The following is a 7,500-nucleotide window of genomic DNA, read 5'->3' as shown; positions in this document are numbered from 1 at the left end:
ATTGACTTTGACAGAGATGATACGAGTGTGAGATGACACTGCGTTTTCTGTGTGAGCATCAATATCTCTTGACGGCAGAACTAGAATAGCAACTCCCTCGCAAACAGACGAGTTTACTCAAAACAACAGAAATCCTGACACAGCCCATTCTTTATGTTTAGTTTTCCATCCTCTAGGACGCCGCCATAATAACATAGCCTACAACATGATACTTGAGTTATGGTTGCTAGTGCTACATGTGTGCATGATTAAGTAGCCTAGGCGAGACACCACCACAAAAATAACTAATATCAACATACCTTCCCCATGGGAAAGTTGATTAAAATGACCAATTAAGCTCAGAGAATGCAAATGCAATGTGATTTCATTAATGAAGACTCACGTAATGATCAGAGTGAATGTTTTCTCCGGGGTGGACGGTGATATCACGGGTTTCACGTCGAGTGCCAGTTCAAAATAACTCAATTTGCTGCTCCATCAGTCCAGTTAGTTTGCAGTGAGAGGCGAGTATTAACGATGTTAACATGATTATTTCCTGTAGCAGTAATTTAATTGCTCTCCTGCAGATTACTTCAGCGTGTAGCTTAATTATAGAGCTTTCTCCATCATGCATCTTCAATAGGCTAGCTCTTAGTGTGTGTTTCAGACAGATTGTTACATAGTTGCACCAGTAGGTGGCGGCAAGTTACTGTCTTTATTGGTGAGTCACTTGCTGTGTCCAAAATTGCGACCTATATAAATAGGACATTATTTGAGGGCACAGCCATTTGTAGTGGTGTCGGAAACCATAGTGGATGTTATTAAGTGTACTCATTCAATCCCATAATGCACTGTGTACAACCAATGTACAACCAATGTACACTCAACGGCTAAGGAATACCCATAATGCACTGTGAGGGTCATGTCGAATGAATTCCCGCGTCTGACCAGAAGATGGCGCCACTGAATCATCCATCCATCCATTTTACAAACAGCTGGTCCAATGTGGGTACAGCGTAATATCATACAGGTTTAAATTCCTTTGTAATTGATTCTTAAATTGTTCAATTAAGGTTTGTACATAGTTTTCATGATAGAGTTCGAGATAAATCTTGTCATTACTACTGGAGCTGCCAGTTTGCTAAGTTTCAAATGATCATTAAAAAGCAAGATCAAACTATGCAAAAGGTGCAGCCCTTCCAGCGCACTCAATTCAGTCACTCGTTTTCATTCACTCCTTCAACTATATTAGTGGACTAATGTAGGGAATAGCAAATGATGGTGTAGGGGGCGATTTCGGACAAAGCTACTGACTCGTTTATTGGTTTCGTTCAAAAACAATGATTCATTTGGAAACGAAACATGAGTGAGTCATTGAATCATCCATTCACCTGATTCATAATCCATTAGAGAATGAGTCAAATGACTGGCTTTATGAGTCATTGAATGGTTCATTTATCATATTCGTTCAAAAACAATGATTCATTTGGAAATTAAACATGAGTGAATCATTGAATCATCCATTCACCTGATTCATAAGAGAATGAGTCAAATGACTGACTTTATGAGTCATTGAATGGTTAATTTATCAGATTCATTCAAAAACAATGATTCATTTGGAAATTAAACATGAGTGAATCAATGAATCATCCATTCACCTAATTCATTAGAGAACGAGTCAAATGACTGACTTTATGAGCCATTGAATGGTTAATTTATCAGATTCATTCAAAACAATGATTCATTTAGAAACGAAACCAGTCAAACGATCCAGTAGCACCTCAAACGATGAGTCATTTAGTATTCAACTACATAAACTAATAGTAGTTGATGTGCAGATAAAGTCTGTAGTTTTCCGTACATGAAAGTGTGTTGATTTGCAAGTCTTGAAATTCATGTGACGTCTTTGAATTGTTTTAAATGCATTAAAACCTCCTCCTTGAATGTGTTCAGTGTTCACCACAGGCAGTGATACAGACTATAAACCGCTCTCAGCGCTGCCTTAATGAATGATGATGATGATGATGATGATTTTAAGGAATAAACACACACAACAGGAAGTAGCGGCAGGAGGCAGGAAATGGAGCGCAGAAGGTCAATGACTGTGTGGAAGAATCATCAAAGTGTTTGTTTGCTGTCAGTGAAGACGGCTCTCATATGGAAACACAATGAAATTAGCACTGCACTTTATTTCCTTCACTCCATCATCAAAGATGAAAGATTTACAGCTGGATAACCTGTGGAGACAGAGACCTTCGTTGCATTCAGGACATGGAAAGCAATTATAACTTTAACAATGGCCCAATCAATCAATCAATCAATCATTCAATCAATGAACACCTTTAAAAAAAAAAAAGCGTATTAAGAAATAATAATAATAATAATAAGCTTTTCCCATGGTAATAATTTTTTTATTTCTAAATATTATTATTCTTTTTTTCTTTTTTACATTTTTATTATTCAAATAATAACTAATTATTATTACTGATATTAATCTTGATAAGGAAATTATTGATATGTTTTCAAAAAGTTTCAATTGTAATAATATATACATTTTTGCAATTCTGTTTGGTGACACAATAGTAGCTCTGAATTAACACTGTAAATGTTGTGCTTATTTACATTAATATATATTTTTCAGAGCTCAGTTGTATCTTTTTAATCTCCGGTTCTGTCATGCATTGCTTGCCATTTTCCAAATAAACAAAGATAAGCGATGCTCTGCAGTTGACACTTGTTGATGAGCCGATATGGGGTGTCAGCGCAGTGTGTGTTTGTGTGTTAGTGCCTCTGTAATTCAGCACAGAGATAAGAAACAGACTCACACACACACACACACACACACACACACACACACACGAACCGCAGCAGTGCCACCATGAACTGAGACTCCAGCTCTGAAACAAGCGGATGATCCTTATATGCTAATTAATGTTTTTGAGATAAAACAGTCCCTAAATTGCACATTCAAACAAAATAAACAGTTTAACGCTTAAAGGAACACGCCGACTTTTTGGGACTTTATCTTATTCACCGTATCCCCCAGAGTTAGATAAGTCCATACATACCCTTTTTCATCTCCGTGAGTGCCGTAACTCTGTCTGACGCACCCACCGCTAGCCTAGCTTAGCACAAAGACTGGAGGTAAGTGGCTCCAGCTAGCATACTGCTCCCAATAAGTGACAAAATAACGCCAACATTTTCCTATTAACAAATCACTCCGCAGAAGTAGCAGTGCTTCGCCTTCTGAGAATATAGTTCCCAGTATGTATACGGTTAGAAGATGGCTGTGTCTCATGTGACCTTGTTATTTGTACACGCTGTGACTATACAAATCACAACATGTAAATAGGAAAATGTTCGCGTTATTTTGTCACTTATTGGGAGCAGTATGCTAGCTGGAGCCGTGTACCTCCAGTCTTTGTGCTAAGCTAGGCTAGCGGTGGGTGCGTCAGACAGAGTTACGGCACGCACGAGATGAGAAAGGGTATGTATGGACTTATCTAACTCTGGGGGATACGGTGAATAAGCTAAAGTCCCAAAAAGTCGGCGTGTTCCTTTAACATGTCAGTCATTGCTATAGTCTATTTCTATATAAGTGGGTGGTTCTTGGGTTGAAGTATGGACTTGACTTCTTGTCATCAATTATCTGGCAATACAAGATGACAAATTTCATAATGCAATGCATCACTTTTAGAAATTTGTTCATGCACATCCTGAAAAAAAATTAAAGCTGCAGTTTGTTAAACACTGGAATCGGGTTGCTAACCAGGGATTAAATAAATGTGAAAATTGGAAACGGTTAGCATGCATCCACTTACCTGCCTTTCAGCCAATCAGAACTATTGGGTGAATGTCATCTAATTAATATTCATGAGGAAAGCTGATAAGGTTTATAATGCCCACACAGACTTCAGAATACACATGCAAACCACACACACACACACACACACACACACACACACACACACACACACACACACACACACACACAACTGCCGACAGAGCAAAAGTAAATACACTGGTTTCTCACAGTCACTGTCTGAACACACACACACACACACACAGAGCGAGAGCTGACAGGATTAGACGAGTGTATAATCCCGCAGGATTCGGCTGCTCTCGTTCTGCAAATGAATAAATAAATGGATTGTGCAGCTTCAAAACGCAGTTGGTGGGGGATTTCACACACATTTCCTCCTGCACAACATAAATGAATCCTGCTGTGAACAAATGAAGCACTAAATACTAATGCAACACAATCTACCCCAGACACACAAAATGAAGTTTCATCAAACTAATATTCCTCCCGTCGGGTTTGTTTTATGACACTGACCAGCTTACTGTATACATTATAGTTCTTACATGACTACTTGGCAAATATCCTACATAAATAGTTTGTAGGCTATATAAATTGTGCATATACCAATGTCCAATGTGCACTACTGTACATACATTCACCAAGTGTTGGGGAAAGATACTTTTAAAAGTAATGCATTACAAAATTGCATTACTCCCCCCCAAAAAGTAACTAATTGTGTTACTTAGTTACTTTTTATGAAAAGTATTGCGTTACATTACTTTTGCGTTACTTTTTCTCACCTGGGGCCCGTTCTTCGTACGTCGCTAACTCAGTTAGCTGGATTTGATTGTTGACGATTTGGCATGATCTTGGATTGTTTGGTTCTTCGAAGCTCATCCTGGACTTGCTGTCATAGCAACAGGTGCGCAAGCTTAAACCTGCTCGGGAAGTCCAGCGCAGCGCGATAGTGCACTTTCTGAGATTTATATTTTTTCTCGTGACTCGTGAGATTGTCGTTTACATTATTCATTTGTTGGAAACGCACATTTATTTTCGACTTGTCGGAGTCGGGCTTTAACTACAGCACAAACTGTTTGCATTGCCCTAAGATTATTTGCGAGTGGCTCTTTCCTTTACACTATTGGAGATGCGGAGAACTTGATGAAAAGTGCTGTCTGTCGTGTCATTCGGACTTTACCTGGCGCTTTTAGGTTTAAAAAACAGTTTTAGGTTTTTAAGACCCAATGTTGTAAAGCAGTTTTTTTAAAGCAGTTTTTTTTTTTTTTTTTTTTTTTTGGCTATCATAATTTTTTATGAAGATCATACAATCATGACCATGCCGATTACAGTATATGTCACTCAGGCTTCACTTACGTGATTGGTAGACTATAGGCTAGCTAGACCATAGACTGTCATCAAGGCCTCAATGAAGGGGATTATGTGAACAGAAAGGGGGTTCACAATGTAAATGTGCAGCCCAGTTACTATTGTGATTCTTAATAGGCCTATTCCACATTAGTAATATTATATCAAATAAAAAAGGCAGTTGACTAAAATCTTCCATATCACAAATGTGAAAGCAAAATGGCCAGGATCTGTGCATGACTTAAGAATTTTCAGAGATTCACATTTATGCACATTATTTGAAAGTGGTAAGGAAAGTTCCACAATTAAATATCAAGCTTGCTGTATTACATACACTTATGCTGATCCTAACAGAACTGTATTTTTTCATAGGTGATTATGACATGGTCCTGCCTGCAGACAGGTGTTTTATGACCCCATTCCCTGACCCAAACCAGTTACAGTGCAGCTCTAGCCAGGACAAGGGCACACAATGAAATGAACTTTGGCTAACTAAAGGGAAGATTTCAGTGTCTGAAAAGTCTGAGGGTTGCACACCTGACAGGGCCTGTGACATTGTTGCATGTGCCATATTACACAACATTGCCAAAAAAATAAATAAAAAAAAAAAAAAAAAAAAAACCCTTTCCATTAAAATGTTTAATAAAAGACAAATATACTTAGTTCCTTGAGTTTTATTTCAATTGTTCTTTGTAAAGAAAAGCCAGTGGTCAAGTGCCTGCAACAAGAGATATAAGACACATGCCTCATGCAACAAATACAAAGGAAAAGTTGTCTATCCACTGCCCACCTGTAGGCCTATGTCTCCTCTGTCTGTGCAGACTCTTCTGTAGGCCTTTCTGTAGATGTGGAATCCTGCAACTTATATTGCAGCCATAAAGCATACAAGTATAAATTAAGTAATTTATGTAAAAGTTATTTATGCACTTGCAGGTAGGCTAGTTCCTCCATATGACAGTTATCTGAGAGGGTTTATTCACTGTCCAGTGCAATGGAAACAAATGGACATTACAAAGTCTTATACTTTCTTTCCTTTGGAAAGTTAGAAAATGTCCACTTACTGCACATATTTCAGCCACCACTTTCTTGGGAACAGATACAAGTGTTGGTGTATTATGTAAAAGTGCACAAAAGAGGAAAACACAATGTCATTACAATGAACTACACTCGGGAAAAATGTGATCAATACTGTAACTCATGGCAAAATATTTTTACATTAACATAAGTTTATCAGTTTTCACTTTCACAAGTCAAAGCAATTCATCATTACTCAAGATTTAACAGTTGAAATGACTATACGGCCTTAATTTAATGCAGCAAAAATTATTTTACAGTGTAGGCTACTAAGATCTTTTCTTCTTTTTTTCTCAGCCTTTTTCTTAGTTGCTTTTATAAACAGACAACCATTTATTTAACAGTTTTGTTTGTTCCCATGTTCTAGTGTGGTGACTCTGACATTACAATGAACAAAGTAATTATGCAATTATTAAAATACAAAAATATAGGCTAAAGTGATAAAAACATCTAACATGGCCACTTCTAACGGATTTAAATTGTCTGCTACTTTTTGCCAGCCCTCTCTCCTGGCTTTTGCAGACTTTGAGGTGTTCCCTGGCGTTTTGATTAAACATTAAAATTCCGAATTAACTTTGACTATTAGTTCTTGCTCTGCTGAGGAGAAAAACTGAGCGCGCTCTTTGGCCACGCTGAGCAGCCAATAGCAGCGTTGCTGATCAATGTTTCTACTATCGATACATATCCCCTTTTAACCCAGTGCATGAACGCGCAATTATCTCAGATAACTCAATCCAGCTATACTAATCATATCCGGCAAGTGTGTTCGAAGAACCGAGTTAGCCAGATCATGATTAGCACGATGATATCATCTTGGATGTGTCATTTGATCTCGGATGTAATAAGCAACGTACGAAGAACGAGCCCCAGGGCTGGGCTTTCTTGTATGTTATTTAACAACAACAACAAAAAGTTAAATTTTGGGCAATAGTTAAGGCCCTTTCACACGAAAAATGAAATAATGACTTCATTACAGGCTGAAGGAAATGCATATTTACTCATGTACAGTAGAGGTAGAGTACAGTAGTGTACAGTAGAGGTGGAGCACAGTAGAGTACAGTAGAGGTAGAGTACAGTAGATGTAGAGTACAGTAGTGTACAGTAGAGGTGGAGTACAGTAGAGTACAGTAGAGGTAGAGTACAGTAGTGTACAGTAGAGGTAGAGTACGGTAGATGTAGAGTAGAGGTAGTCTACAGTAGAGGTAGAGTATAGTAGAGGAAGAGTACAGGAGTGTACAGTAGAGGTAGAGTATAGTAGAGGTAGAGTACAGTAGTGTACA

At 38.0% G+C, this 7,500-nt stretch overlaps 1 long non-coding RNA gene across 1 annotated transcript in view; it reads left to right on the top strand.

Annotated features, from left to right (window-relative positions):
• Nucleotides 1–7,500, top strand: part of LOC309491316 — a 20,373-nt gene that overhangs the window by 12,220 nt on the left and 653 nt on the right. The window lies entirely within an intron of this gene.

This window comes from Leuciscus leuciscus (assembly GCF_965113295.1).
Source record: "Leuciscus leuciscus genome assembly, chromosome: 25".
Taxonomy (NCBI): domain Eukaryota; kingdom Metazoa; phylum Chordata; class Actinopteri; order Cypriniformes; family Leuciscidae; genus Leuciscus; species Leuciscus leuciscus.
Note: the sequence above shows the minus strand (reverse complement) of the source record. Positions and strands in the feature narration are given on the sequence as shown.